Genomic DNA, 14024 nt, shown 5'->3' with positions numbered 1-14024 from the left:
TGAATGACCCAGCTCTGTATCTGATAATTTTGTCGTTACAACCCTCCACTTCCAAAGTCATTCCTTCAGCCTACTCCCAGATTTATATTCCTCCTCGGATCTTGCATCTTGCTCAAACTAGATTATTTTATAATTTGCAATAGAGTATAATGTACTTGATCATAGAATTGATATGTTTATCCAACAAACTTTTATTTTAGTGCCTAGTTTTATCTACTGGGAATTGAATGCATTTCCTGTTCCTTAGAAGTTCACAGTTTAAGTGGGGAGCAAAATGTATGTACAGTTAGGAACAAGACTTTCCAGTAGTTAATTTCATGTGACCCTCCACAACCCTGTGAGAAGGTCATTATCACTATTAAACAAATGTGGAAAGGGTCATTCAGTAGAAAATACTGGGATATCATTGCAATTCTGTCAGGAAGCAAGAATTCCTGTCCCTTTCAAGGTCCTTCTAGCCGGACTAAGAATCAAATGGATAGGAGACAGATTAACAGGAGAAAAATCAAATTTAATTTTGTGTACACAAGGAGTCCACACAGATATGGAAATTCCAAAGACATTCAAGCAAAATGAGGTATATTTATAATCCTGAGCTAAGGAGAAGGGGCTAGGGGTCTGTAATTTTCAGGAAGATGAAAAAGAGTAAATGTTTGGTAAACAAATATTTTCTGGGCCATTCAGAAACAATGGGGCTTGGAAAGGAATTTTAACGAACAGACTGCTGAACTCCTCCCAGTCTACCCCTCTTAATTCATATTATACTGTAGTTACCCATGGTGATAGCTCTCTTCCTGGAGCAGGTCCTCTATCTAAATTCTTTTTAGGCAGTTGTGGGAGGCGGGGCAGGAAGGTAAAGAGCTTTTCCTGAATCTGCTGGGTCTTGATTGCTTTTAACTCAAAATAATCTTTATGGCAAACTGACTCCTCTTGGGACAGCCAGCCCTTGGTCCCTACAATCCAAAAAAAATCAGAAAGCACAAAAGAAAGGGTTAGAAGTGAAGGTATAGAAAAGGTAAAAATCAAAACTGAACCATATACCAGTTGGAGAAAATGGAGGAAGAATTTAGTACCAAAAATATTCTGTCAGAAATTCAATCCCCAATTTATAGCACTGTCTTTATTGAGAAGAAAAAAATCGACCGTCAGACATTCTGGGGACCTCCTGATGATTTCCAGAAACACAGCATGATCTATACTTGTGATATTTCTTTAGCCAGTGCCGTGAAAGAAAGACCTTCCTGTAAGAATGCTTATTTTTAAGATAGAAATAAATCAACTGATGGACCATCTTTATTTTGTATGGTGTTACACACTGAATTATGTCCTTTCTAAAAAACGTCATATGTTGAAGTCCTAATGCCCCGTATCTCAGAATGTGACCGTACTCGGAGCTTTTACAGAGATAATTAAGGTAAAATGAGGTCATTAGGGTAAGCCCTAATCCAATATGACTGGTGTCCCTATAAGAAGAGGAAATTTGGACACAGAGGGAAAATGATGTGGAAACAGGGCGAGAAGACAGCCATCTAGAAGCTGAGGCTCATGGCATCCAACAAAATCAACCCTGGTAACACCTTCATCTCTGACTTCCAGCCTCCAGAACTGTGAAGAAACACATTTCTGTTGTTTAAGCCCCCCAGTCTGTGGTACTTTGTTATGGCAGCCCTAGCAAATGAATACATGCGACTGATTCTTTTTAATTAAAAAAAAAAAAATTAAGAGGTTAGAAGAATCTAAAGGCAATGCAAAAAGAAAAAGCTCCCCCCTCTTTTTTTCTTTTTAAGAAAATTTCCACTAATAGTTTCATATTCAGACACACACACTATATAGCATATAGCAAAAAATAATAGACGTGTATGTAATTTATAGTAAATTTATGTTTGGTCTTCATCCCAGTTCCTGGAACCCTTGGTATTTCTTAAGTGTTGAGAATGAGAAAGTGTCTTTTGTTATATTAATGAGGTGACCTTTGGAAAGCCTAACCAAAGGTTGGGGGCTAGTTGCCAAGGGAACCAACCAGTGATTGGGGGTTTGGAGTTTTCATCTCCTCCTTCCCACCACCCAGGATCTCCAGGGAGTGGAGAGGAGCTGGAGATGGAATTCAATCACCAGTGGCCAATGATTTAATCAGTAAGGCCTGTGTAATGAAGCCTCCATAAAAACACAAAAGGACTGGGTCCAGTGAGCTTCCAGCTTGGTGAACCAGAGTGCATACATGTACCTCTGTGCAGGGCCCCAAAGTCGTCAGAGACAGAAGCTTTTGTGCTCAGGACTTGTCCTATGTATCATCTGGCTATTGATTCATATCCTTTAATATCCTTTGTAATAAACTGGTAATCTAGTGAATAAACGGGTTTCCTGAATCCTGGGAGCTGCTCTAGACAATTCATCAAACCCAAGAAGGGGGTTGTGAGAAGCTCTGATTTATAGCCAGGCTGTCCGTTAGATTTGGGACTGGTATTTGAAATGGGAACGGTCTTATGGGATCGGGCCCTCAACCTTTAGGATCTGATGCTATCTCCAGATGAATAGTGTCAAAACTGAGTTGAACTGTAGGACGAAGAATTGCTTGCTGTGGAGAAAGAACCCACACATCAAAATTGGTGTCACGATCGGTCTAAATATTATTGATGTATTTGACACACACTCCCAGGGATAGAAGAGTGATCCCTGAAGAGGTAAATTTGTTGCTTCTTTTCTAGGAAGAAGGTTAACTTGTGATACAGCATGATAGCAATAGGCAGACACATTGAGAGAATGAAAAGAAACAGGTGAGAAAATACAAAGGAGAAAGAATTTGAGGAGCCATGAGGAAAGGAAGAAATCACCTAGAAGTGAAAGGAACTTGAAAGGCCAGGAATACGAAGACAGCATCCATCACTGTCATGAAGGGCCTTGGCCTCTCCGTGGCACGGACTGAGGTAATTTTAGGGAATGGAAATATTCTGCAGTGTTTATATGTCATGCCAGTTTGTCTTCCTATCTTGTGAAATTTTAATGAAACTATTACAGAGGTGATCGTTAATCTTAATTTAGGTGATAAGGTAACATGCTAGCAACATAAAATCACAAGAATGAAAACGGGTTTGGTCATCAAAAAACTGTGGTTAAAGATAGAGAGTTGACAGGTTGTCTGGGTTGAAATCCTAACTCCGTTATCTTCCTAGCTGTGTGACCTTGACTGAATTGTTTAGCCTCCCTGTGCCTCCGTTTCCTCATCTGCAAAACAAAGTGACAACATTACCTCATTCATAGGGTTGTTAAGATCAAATGAGTTAATAAAACAGGAAGCTCTGAGACCAGTGCCTGGAATGCAGTGAGTACCACTAAATGTTTATCATCATCATCGCCAACATGAATTGCAAAGAAATCTGTAACCATTAGACAATTGCCATGTGTGTCTATTCTTTCTGGGATGTTAACCCAAGTTTTTTAATGCCCAAAGCACTTAAGGGGAGCAGATTGTGTGGGGAGACGGGGCTTTTTATTAATTTCAAAGATGAAACTGAAAGAAGAGTGCAACTGAAGGAAAGCTTCAGAAAAAAAAAATCAGTAGAACAAAGTTAGCAAACGATAGAATGAATGACCTGGCATATATACCAGCCCACAGTCTGAAATACCTCCTTTAGAAACACTTTTTTTCTTCCTAATTCTTCTTCAGTGTTTTCAAATGAGAATAATTCATTACTAGCCTGGATTTCAAAAAAGGAAAAAACGAGTTCTCTTTTTTTTAGCCTACAATTCACTTTCCATTCGAAATGCTTTTTCCCTGTCTTGGAATTACATTACAAATATCACAGAGATTTTACCCATTTTAAGCAACAAGCCCAAGTATTTAAGCTTTTGTTCTTGGAGACTACTGAGTGCTACTCAGAGCATGGGCTCAAGAGGAAGCAGGCGTTGGTGTGATGATGACCGTGTCTGGGTCATATCTACAGCCAAGCTTGGGCATCCTTTTGCTGTGGACCTTTCAAGACACACAGACTAACATAAACTGCAAAGAACAACAAATGCCAAGTGGGAGTGCTGCTAAGTGGGGAAAGATAGTGACAGAAAGGGAGGTAGAGCCTTATCTCTAGACTTTGTCTGCTGAGTGGGCTGGGGACCGGGAAAGATCTGGTCTTCGTTGTTCTCCAAGATTTTCATAATAATAACTAAAAATGGAGTTTTTCTGTGTGCCAGGCAAACAGAAAATGAACTCATTAACATGCATTATCTCATGTATGCCTCATAACAATGCCATAAGGTAAGTACTATTCCCACCATCTTTTGAAGGAATAAGTCTTAGAGAAGTTGAGTAAATTTTCCAAAGTGATATGAATAGTAAGGGGCAGAGGCAAGAGTTGAAACCAGGTCAGTCTGACCCCAAAGCCTAAGCTCTTCACTACTGGGGTACCCTGCCCTTCCTCTGCTGTGTCACCACCATGTCCCGCCTGGGCTGTCCTTCCTCTACCCTGTGGCCGGTCTTTATCCTAACTAACATCTAACTCCAATCATGTTATTCCCCTACATAGGACATTTTGACGGCCGCCTGTTGCCTCCCAAATTCCTGAGCCTGGCTACCAAGGCATTCTGATTTCCCTCTCCAAAGCCATCTGAAGCACATTGCTGCTCTCAATCATAATACTCAACCCCCCGCCTCTCTGCCTTGTCCTCGCTTCCCTCTCTGCCTGGACTCTGCTCTATCCCCCTGTTGAACAACCACCACCACACTGGCCACCTTTATTGAGCCCTTACTCTGTACTAACTTGTTGTGACCCTCCTTCTACCCTGTGAGGTAGATACTGTTAGTATTTCACTTTTATAAATGGGAAAATTCAGGCTCAGCCATGCCAGGTCCCAAGTCCCACAGCGAGTAAGTCAACTGAGGAGGACTTGAACCCACTTGGCTGATAACAGAATCTGAGTTCCCATCCACTATGCTACACAGGTGAACAATGCCATGCCTGGCATTGTTTGGAGCCTCACACACATGCAAACCACTTTGCCCAGCATTCCCAATCCCATAGCAGGAAACAGCCATTAGCTCCTACTTCCCATAGAGGCTCACACTGTGGGCCTCTGTTACAAAAATTACTCCACTCTGTTTCACTTTGGCTGTGTCTTTTGCCCACAAGATGTGCTCTGCATGAGGCCATGCCATTCATCTGGTGTCCTTCATGAACCTAGTGCTGTATCTGAAGCCCAGCAGGCACTTACTTGATGTGTGCTGAATTCATTCAATGGCTGTTTATTGAATTTCTGCAGAAATGATCTCACCCCTGCCCACACACTCCCTGGTACAATTGTCCGTATCCTTTTTTTTGGTTCACACCCCCCTTGGAGAAACTGATGGAAGCCATGCATCTTTACAACAGAAAAATGCAACAACCCATAAAATTTTACATGCTTCTTTAGGTAGTTCATGAATTCTGGGTTCAGAATCTAATTGATTTGAATTCAATTATTAGTGAATTGAGTTATTCTTGTTACTTCCTTTTTCCTGTTATAGAAACCCAACTTAAGCTAGCTTAGACAAATGGAGGGTTGTTTTTGTTTTTGTTTTTCCTGAAGAGTCCAACAAATGCTTACATTAGGGGGGAAAAAGTGTGAGCTTGGCTTCTGGAATAAATGGAATCAGACACATCAATGTTACCAGGATGTGCTTCTCTTTTCAGATCAGGGTTAGTCTCTCAAATTCACTTCCTCCACAAATTGGAGAATAAGCTCGCTGGCAGGTCCCATGCCTCACATCTTACACCAGAGAGGTAGATGTTCTCTCCTTTAGTCATTAAAAAAAAAAAAAAAATCAAGAAAGTATTCTGATTGGCCAACTTAAGTGACACGTCAGCTCCTAGACAGTTGGTCACTGGAGGAAGAAAAGCTCCACATAACAGTGTTCTCAGAATATATACAAAGGAGAGAGTCCCCAGCTTTCTCACCGCCAACCCCTGGACACCTGCTTGTCCCTCACAGTGCCCCCATCCTCGACACCCTCCCAGACAGTGCTCTAAGTCCCCGCTCCTTTTTTTCCCACCTTTACTCCAGCACTGTCAGAATGTGCCCGTCCTGTGCCACATCCTGACCCAGCTCTTTGCTTTTTAAGGGAATAGCTTACTAATCCAGTGGATTGATCTCAGCCCGACTAGGAAGGGGAAAACACAAAACAAAACAAAACAAAAACCGTCATGGGGCCCCTTTTCCACCTGAGATAAGCTCTTTTATCAGTGGCCATCTATAATAATCACTTTAATCAACAATGGTTCTAATACAGGAAATTTTGCCTAACTTTAGAATTCCCAGACTTAAACCCCAATGACTTTTAGAACTAGGAGAGTCCCTTGAGATCATCTTGTCTGAATGACGACAAGAATTGGTGAGTCATTTTTTTCGGTCACCCAGCAACCTGACATCAGGCCCTAAGTGAGAGCTTCTGGCCCCTAATTCTCTGTCCAGTTACCTTCTTGCTTCACTGTGATGCACCAAGGAAAAGATTTGGTTTGCCACAAGCCCTGGGGGCTTACCAGTCACCAAACACCTGTTGCTTCCTCATTGAGACAAGTGTTGATTTCATTATATACATAAAAACATAGAATTAATTGGTTTTATGAGAGGCATGCGCTCTAGATGTTTGGAGCCAGGCTTCTTGTGCTCACACTTACCTGCTTGGGCAGGTTAGTTAACATTACTGTGCCTCCATGTCCTTATCTAGAAAATGGGTCCCACAGTTCTAAAATGATAGCCTCACTTAGTGTTTGTTGTTTCTTGTGGTTTATGTTACTGTAGGCATCAGCAGCTCATACCAACGAGATGCCCAATAGCAGTACCCACCACCACACTGGTTTTAGAAGAATAAGTTAATTCATGAGAATCACTTAGGACAGTGTCTGATGCAATGTAAGCATTCCATAAATGTAACAACTATAATTAAAGGGAACTTGTCAGGGAAAAAAGTGAGTATTTTAAGGGCAAAGTCAACAAAATATAATTTTCTGGAAATCAAGTAATTCAAACCCTTAATTAGCTAGACATTTTTTCTGCCACACTCATTCATAAGAACAACATAAATTAAAAAACTGTTATCAGGAATTTAGTTTCAAATTAGTAAGATAATCAAGGGTAAATAAACCTAAGAGATTCCTAGACTCAGCCCAATCAGTAAGTAAGTATGCTATCTTGGTCAGCTGTCCTTTGCAATCAAAACTGACATTCAGAATAATGACTTATGTGTCCTTAAATCCTGAGTCCTCAAATTAATTATAATAATAGTGATCCTTTGAGAACTGCTTGCCAAGTAGGCATTGTGTTAAGTGCTTAACATACATTATACACCATGTAAACACACACACACGCACGCACTCATTTAATCTTCTTAACAACTTTGGGAGTGTAGGTTTATTCCAATTTTACAGTTAAAAGTGCATTGTACAGATAAGGAAGTTGTAGCTTGGAGAAGTAACCTTCCAAGTATATACAATTGGTAAGTGTAGCTAGGATTTGAACACAGCCTTGTGACTCCAGTTACCAAGAAAAGAGAGTATGACAATTCTTGTTCTATCTTCAACCAAAAAACAAAAGTCTTCTGCTTGGCTCTTAATTAACTAGAAATGGCAGCGACTTAGAGAATTTCATCCTTGGTCTGACAATCCACTTGCAGAGCATCTGTTTCCCAGTGTTTTCAATTATCGTTCCCCCTACCATCAGCAAGGAATACCAAGAATCGACTGTAGACCATGGATTTTTAACTCCATAAGCACAGGATTGCATTTTATTCATTTCTGTTTCCCCAACAGAACCAAAAACAATGACTTCTTGTTGACAAAGAATAAATGGTTATTGAACGTGGTGACAAATGTTAACTAGGCTTATTATAGTCATCATTTTGCAATAGATACAAATATTGAATCATTGTTATATTCCTGAAACTAATGTAATGTTATATATCTATTAAATCTCAATAAAAATATACAAACAAATAAAAGGAATTTAGCTATAATAGTACATGGTTAACTGAGGAACCACAAGCATTCCAAGGAAGAAAGAAAAGAATGATAAATGTTTTCTTAATACTTTCTAAAATCTTTCTCCAAAGAAGACATGTAGATGGCCAGCAGACACAAAGTGTTCAACATCACTCATCATCAGGAAAATAAAAATCAAAACCACAATGAAATATCACCTCACACCTGTCAGAATGGCTGAAATCAAACACAAGAAACAAGTGTTGACGAGAATGTGGAGAAATAGGAACCCTAGTGCACATTCAGTGGGAGTGCAAACTGGTGCGGCCACTGTGGAAAACAGTATGAAGATTCCTCAAAAAGTTAAAAATAGAATTACCCTATCATCCAGTAATCACACTACTGGGTATTGACCCAAAAAATACAAAAGTACTAATTCAGAGGGATACATGCACCCAGATGTTTATTGCAGAGTTATTTACAATAGCCAAATTATGGAAGCAACCAAAGTGTCCACCGATAGGTGAATAGATAAAGAAGATGTGGTATGTTTATACAATGGAATATTACTCAGCCATAAAAAGAATGAAATCTTGACATTTGCAATGACATGGACAGAGCTAGCGAGTATGATGCTGAGCAAAATAAGTCAGTCAGAGAAAGACAAATACCATATGATCTCATTCATATGTGGAATTTAAGAAATAAAACAAAGAAAAAAGAGAGGAGAAACAGATTCTTAACTATGGAGAACATCCTGATGGTGACCAGGAGGGAGGTGGGGGGGGGGATGCCTGAAACAGGTGATGGGGATGAAGGAGTGCACTTGTCGTGATGACCACCAGGGTGATGTATGGAAGTGATGAATCCCTATGTTGTACACTGTGTGTTAACTATACTGGAATTTAAGAAGAAAAAAAAAGGCCTGAGGAAATGGATAGGTCAGATAAACTGAACAGACAAGAGGTAAATCGAAGCACTATAGTTGGGTTATTCCTATGGGCTCAAACCAGTCAACATGAAATCCCTGATAGAAAAGTTGAAAGAGTCTATAGGATAAACTAGTTTTAAAGTATATGTTCACTGTGTAGACCCTGCCTTCAAGGGACCTACATTCTAAGCAGCATGACAGTTTATTGAATAAAGCGTAGGCCTATCATAAAAAAATAATTTAAAAAGTTTTTTAAAAGCAACAAAAAATTAACTATTTCTTTAGAGGGAGGGGTGTTTTGTTCTATTAGACTGCAAATTTTCCTACCAAATTCTCAAAAAAAAAAAAAAAAAACCCAAGGCGGGGGGGAAAACTTCATAAGATCCTTCAAATAAAAATTCAACAATGCAAAAAAAGATGTTTATTGAACAAACAAATGAGTAAATAGATATGTGTATCAGCCTCTCCATCAGGGAACTGCATTTGAAAGAAAAAACATGTTCTGTCTGGAAAGACAGATTATAAATGGGAGCACCGTAAACTTCAGTGTGTACTAGCTATATGATCTTAAGCAAGTTACATTAACTCTGATTTGGAAATTGAGGGATTGCTTATCATTTTATTCTCAAGATTGGAAGAACTACATGTGCTGAAAAATTCTAAAATGCCCAATACATAGTGGCTACTCAAAAATGTATTTCATTTTCCCTCCTTCCTTATGTTTTTCATTTCCACCATCAGCCTATTGTTTCCTTAGACTTATACCATTGATAAATAAAATCTAGCCTGTACAAAGCCCTTGCAATTTGCAAAGAATATCATGTTATCTTCTTTGAACATCACGGTAACCCTGACAGATAAGAGAACACAATAAGCTGATTCCATCTCAAGTGACAGAATACAAAACCTGTTCTTGTTTATGAAGTGAGTAAATCGTAGTGCCAAGACTCAAATCTGGATCCACTGGCATGCATCCTGAGCTTTTCTCAATACTTCAAGTGGCTTTCGAAGAAAGTGAGACAAATCTTAGATCTTTTAAATTAACTAGTATGCATGTTCAGAATGCAGAATTATGTGAAATCATAAAATCATATGTCTTTTTCAGGTTCAACCCATAATGCCCTTCCTTATAGAAATAACTTCATTTGGTTCAGATAACCGATTATGGAAGTTTTTTTTTTACCAGGCATCGCTCTAAATATTAACACCTGATAGTGGCAGGACCACAGCTTATAAGAATAGCCCTAAATAAAATTCAGAGTTCATCGACTATAGGTAAAAAGCTTCCAGCTTTTGTTCTGTGGAGTAAATGGATCAGATATATAGAATTAATTAGGACTGTTTTTTGTTTTGTTTTGTTTTGTTTAGAGGTGGTGGGAATAGCAGAGAGAGAGAGAAGCTTAAGCAGCTCCACGCTCAGCACTGATGTGGGGCTCGGTCTCATGACCTTGAGATCATGACCTGAGTCAAAATCAAGGATTGGACACTTAACTGACTGAGCCACCCGGCGCCCTATGATTAGGACTGCTTTTAATAAAACTCTACTTTTTATACGCTGTTCAAAGAATTTTATTTTTCTTTCTGACCTTTGAGATTATAAGAAAAAAATGGGGAAAAAATGACTATAAGCTAAAGTTTATTTTAAACTGAAAGGTTTTTATGTGCTTTGTCAAAGTGCAAAATGTTTTTGTGCAATTATTAAATTATTCACCACTCCATATCTTTCTGGGGTGCCATTGTACTGCCAAATCGATGTCTCTGTGCAGAAAGAAAAACAAGTGAATTCTGAGTCACTTCAGGAAACCAAACGTTTTTAATAACAGCATACTACCATTATTTGACATCTATTAAACATCAAGAGATGCTTCAGAGTGTCTTTTATTTAGTGAGACTTTCAAAGAACACTGTGTTACACTAATCCCAGTTTAAAGAAAACTCAGGATCTAAATCTGACTAAAGAGGACAGAAACTGGGAAAGAATAACAAGACTTGAGGACAGAGACAGCCGTGTTGGCCGCCATCTTCTTGGCTCTGGCATCCAGTGTGCAGACCCTCCACGTTCCTAGAGTACTTCTCTTTCAACTTTATTCATCTTAAGAGAAAGCCTCGTCTCAGGATGAGACACTGAGGCATGGAGTACTAGAAATCTGACTGTGGCTGGCTGGGGGCACCAGTTAATTGCCCAAAGGACTGGCTCAGGGGGAAAGCCAACCCCCCTGAGCTGAGTTCAACTCTGCCACGTTCTTCTTACCCCATCCCAGCCCACCACCCCAGCCCGGGCCCCAGAAGTAATTCACCTGAAGATAGCCCTGTGACTTACCCAGCCCACATTAGATTTTCCTACCCCCTTCAGAAGTCCAGGGCATCCTCATGGTCCCCCTCTTGTCAGTTCAAAACAATTGTTATGGGACTGCCAGTGTTCAGGAAAATGCCAACAGGAATAAAAGCTGAGAGGTGACTCGTCATTAATTTTTGCCACTGGTTCCTGGCGTGGTAGAATTATGGCAGTTTTGTGTATTGGAAAAGTTATTTTTTCAAATAAGTGGAGTCAGACCTCCCTCACTCATCTCTCTGTGGCCCACAGGATCCTGTCGCTGCTGGGCAGAGACTTTGCTGGCAATGGTTGCCCAGTGCTGAGAGCTTACCTAAAGTGATTAAAACAGTGCAAAATCATCTGCCAAAGCCGATAGGCAGGAAAATGGAAGCTGATGGAGGGAGTTCACAGTCATATTTCCAGACAAATTATACCAGATCTCATTCATTAGAGCATGAATCCACAACCACCAGCTGAGATTTATGTCGACCTAATTTAGCCTCAAACCCAGCCCATGGGAATAATAAAGCTTAATAGAAAAGATAATGCTGTGGGTACAGTGCAAAATGCTTGAATTGTAAGCAGCATGAGTAGTCACCCGAGTGCTGTGACTAGAGGCTTCTTCTGACCTCAAACATCTCTCTCAATAAGCCAGGTGCCATTATGCCTGAAATTGCTTGATTTGAGGCTTATTTCTATAGTTTAGGCATTGTGGCCACAAACACCGTTCTCTTTTCAAATGCAAGAGCCCCCGGAGGTGGAGAGCATGAAGTCAGTAGGACACGAGTGTGAACAAATATAAGAAACCATTCTGTCTGTTGATACAGGAACTGGAACAAGCCTCAGAACTGGACACCATGGAGATGAGAGGACCTGAAAGAAATGAGGGAGAGTAACACAAAAGTCTGGCCGATGTTGACATGACACATCAGAGGACGCCCATTTTTCTAACTCTTGACAGAATCCAGGTGAGGTTAGCAATAAATAGTAGAGATATTTAGATACAAATAACAAGGTATTTGTTTGCTAAAAATATCAAGAAACATGGTTGTGTTTACAAATAATGTATTACGTCCATATTAAAATGCTCCTCCCTATGGCATTTTTGTGGCAGAAGAAATACATTTTCCGTATAGATGGGGGCAACTTTAAAAATAAAACTGTCAGTTATTTTACCAGTAAAAACGGGCTTATTCAGGAATAACAGAGACTTGTAATTTGGGACATGCAAGCTAATCTGGAGAACAGAGGAGAGGAGTGCTATTTTATAGTGAAAAGGGGAGTTGGAAGGGGCTGTTAGAAACAAAAGGTCGATTGGAGGAAACTGGGAGTTTGAAATGTAGTGGTTTTTCATTGGCTGAGCTGTGACAGTCTTTCACGGGCTGGGCTAGTATTGTAAGAAGAAACTCTTTCTTCCTTCTGCTGGGGCAGTGAAGTATAGCTTCTTCCTGTGGGAATGCAAGAGCGTGCAAGGTAGTCTCTTCCTCTTGGGGTCTGCCATTGATGATGAGTGGTAGGTTCGAGAGAGCTCCCACTTCTGGCCTCCAAACTCCACCTTCGTGAGGTTTTCTTTATTCCGATTCACAGAGATGCTTTTACAGCATTCCTCTTGGAATCCTATTGTTGTAAACAACAAATAATGGCATTGTTGCAAAGTCTCATTTTTGCCTTCTGTGAAATAGTTCTAATCTTACTTCATAATTCCACTTAAAAGCATTGGAGAAAACTTCTGACAGTTTCCCATAGACCTCTCTGGAATCATCCACTCCCATTTGTTCTTGTTCTTTTGGCTTTTATTGTTCGTGCTTCGGTGCCTACGGTGTTGTAGCTGAGTACGGCTCATGTCACTGCCATCCCCATCACTCAGACTTCCCCACCCCAAGAGTGTGGTTGCTGTCCTTGCCAAGTTCATTGATGGCTCCAGGCACACTTCCAACGCAGCCTGTCTGAGGGGAGCCAAGGCTGAGCTGAAGCAAGGTAGCTGTGTCAGCCTCTTCGTTATCAGTTTATCAGATGAAAGAGATCAAACTGTTCAGCTGCCTCTGTAGTCTTGAATGCTGAGCATCTGGTGTTTGATTGTGTATTGCCATGGAAGAACACAATAATCCTCAAACATTTTGATCACAAGTACATTTGTGTGTGAAAAAAATGTCTCCCTGCTGGTAAATGTCTTCTTAGCTTTGATAAAAAGGTGTGGAAGACGTCACGCAGCACCTCAAATTGCCAAGGAAAGCAGAGACTCAGAGACTCTTTGGAGTTCGGGGAAGTCTGCAAGATCATGTAATTCAGTTCCCGATCTAAGTTACCTCTATAAATTTGCAAGTGAAGAAGTTGGTGCCTGGAGGGAAAGTCAGTGTCCCCGATCACTTCCTGAGTTAACAAAGGGTGGCAGCAGGGCCCAAATCAAAATTCGGACACCAATGAGTGGGAGGAACAGAGTGGCCTTGTCTCTGGCTCCAACAGAGGCAGAGCCTTGAAGGCCCCCACAGGCCGGTGTGAAGGCATGGGACAGAACAGAGTGAAGGGAGATCAGGACTGATTTTTGTCTGAGGGCACCACCATTTGGTCTGACTTTGACATTCCCGTGGACTGGTGAGTTGGCCTTTGAGATGGGTATCCTGCGTGACTCTTATTGTTTAAATCAGCCTGGCCAGTCTGAAATAGTAAGAAACAAAAGGAGGTGTGAATTTTGGAAATGATTTAAGCAGGAGAAGCAATGCTAATGAAAAGTAAAGTGGGGAAGCTTAAGAAGGATGATGTAGTCACTGAGTTGTTGACTAGTTTTTTTCCCAAAGACCCAGCCCTAATTTAGCAGGGATGGCATCTCCTAGTGCAA

General features: G+C 40.5%; 1 long non-coding RNA gene across 1 annotated transcript in view; it reads left to right on the top strand.

Moving 5' to 3' along the window:
* Positions 1 to 2472: 2472 nt before the first annotated feature.
* Positions 2473 to 14024, top strand: part of LOC115937469 (uncharacterized) — an 82528-nt gene continuing 70976 nt past the window's right edge. Inside the window, exons 1-2 of the long non-coding RNA XR_004072752.2 lie at positions 2473 to 2924; positions 12016 to 12156. This is a non-coding gene — a long non-coding RNA (uncharacterized LOC115937469). The remainder of the gene's footprint in view (positions 2925 to 12015; positions 12157 to 14024) is intronic.

The sequence above is a fragment of the Leptonychotes weddellii genome, chromosome 11, assembly GCF_054177405.1.
Source record: "Leptonychotes weddellii isolate Sample4059 chromosome 11, ASM5417740v2, whole genome shotgun sequence".
NCBI classification, from domain to species: domain Eukaryota; kingdom Metazoa; phylum Chordata; class Mammalia; order Carnivora; family Phocidae; genus Leptonychotes; species Leptonychotes weddellii.
The sequence above is the reverse complement of the archived record's forward strand: the minus strand, read 5'-3'. Positions and strand labels throughout refer to the sequence as shown.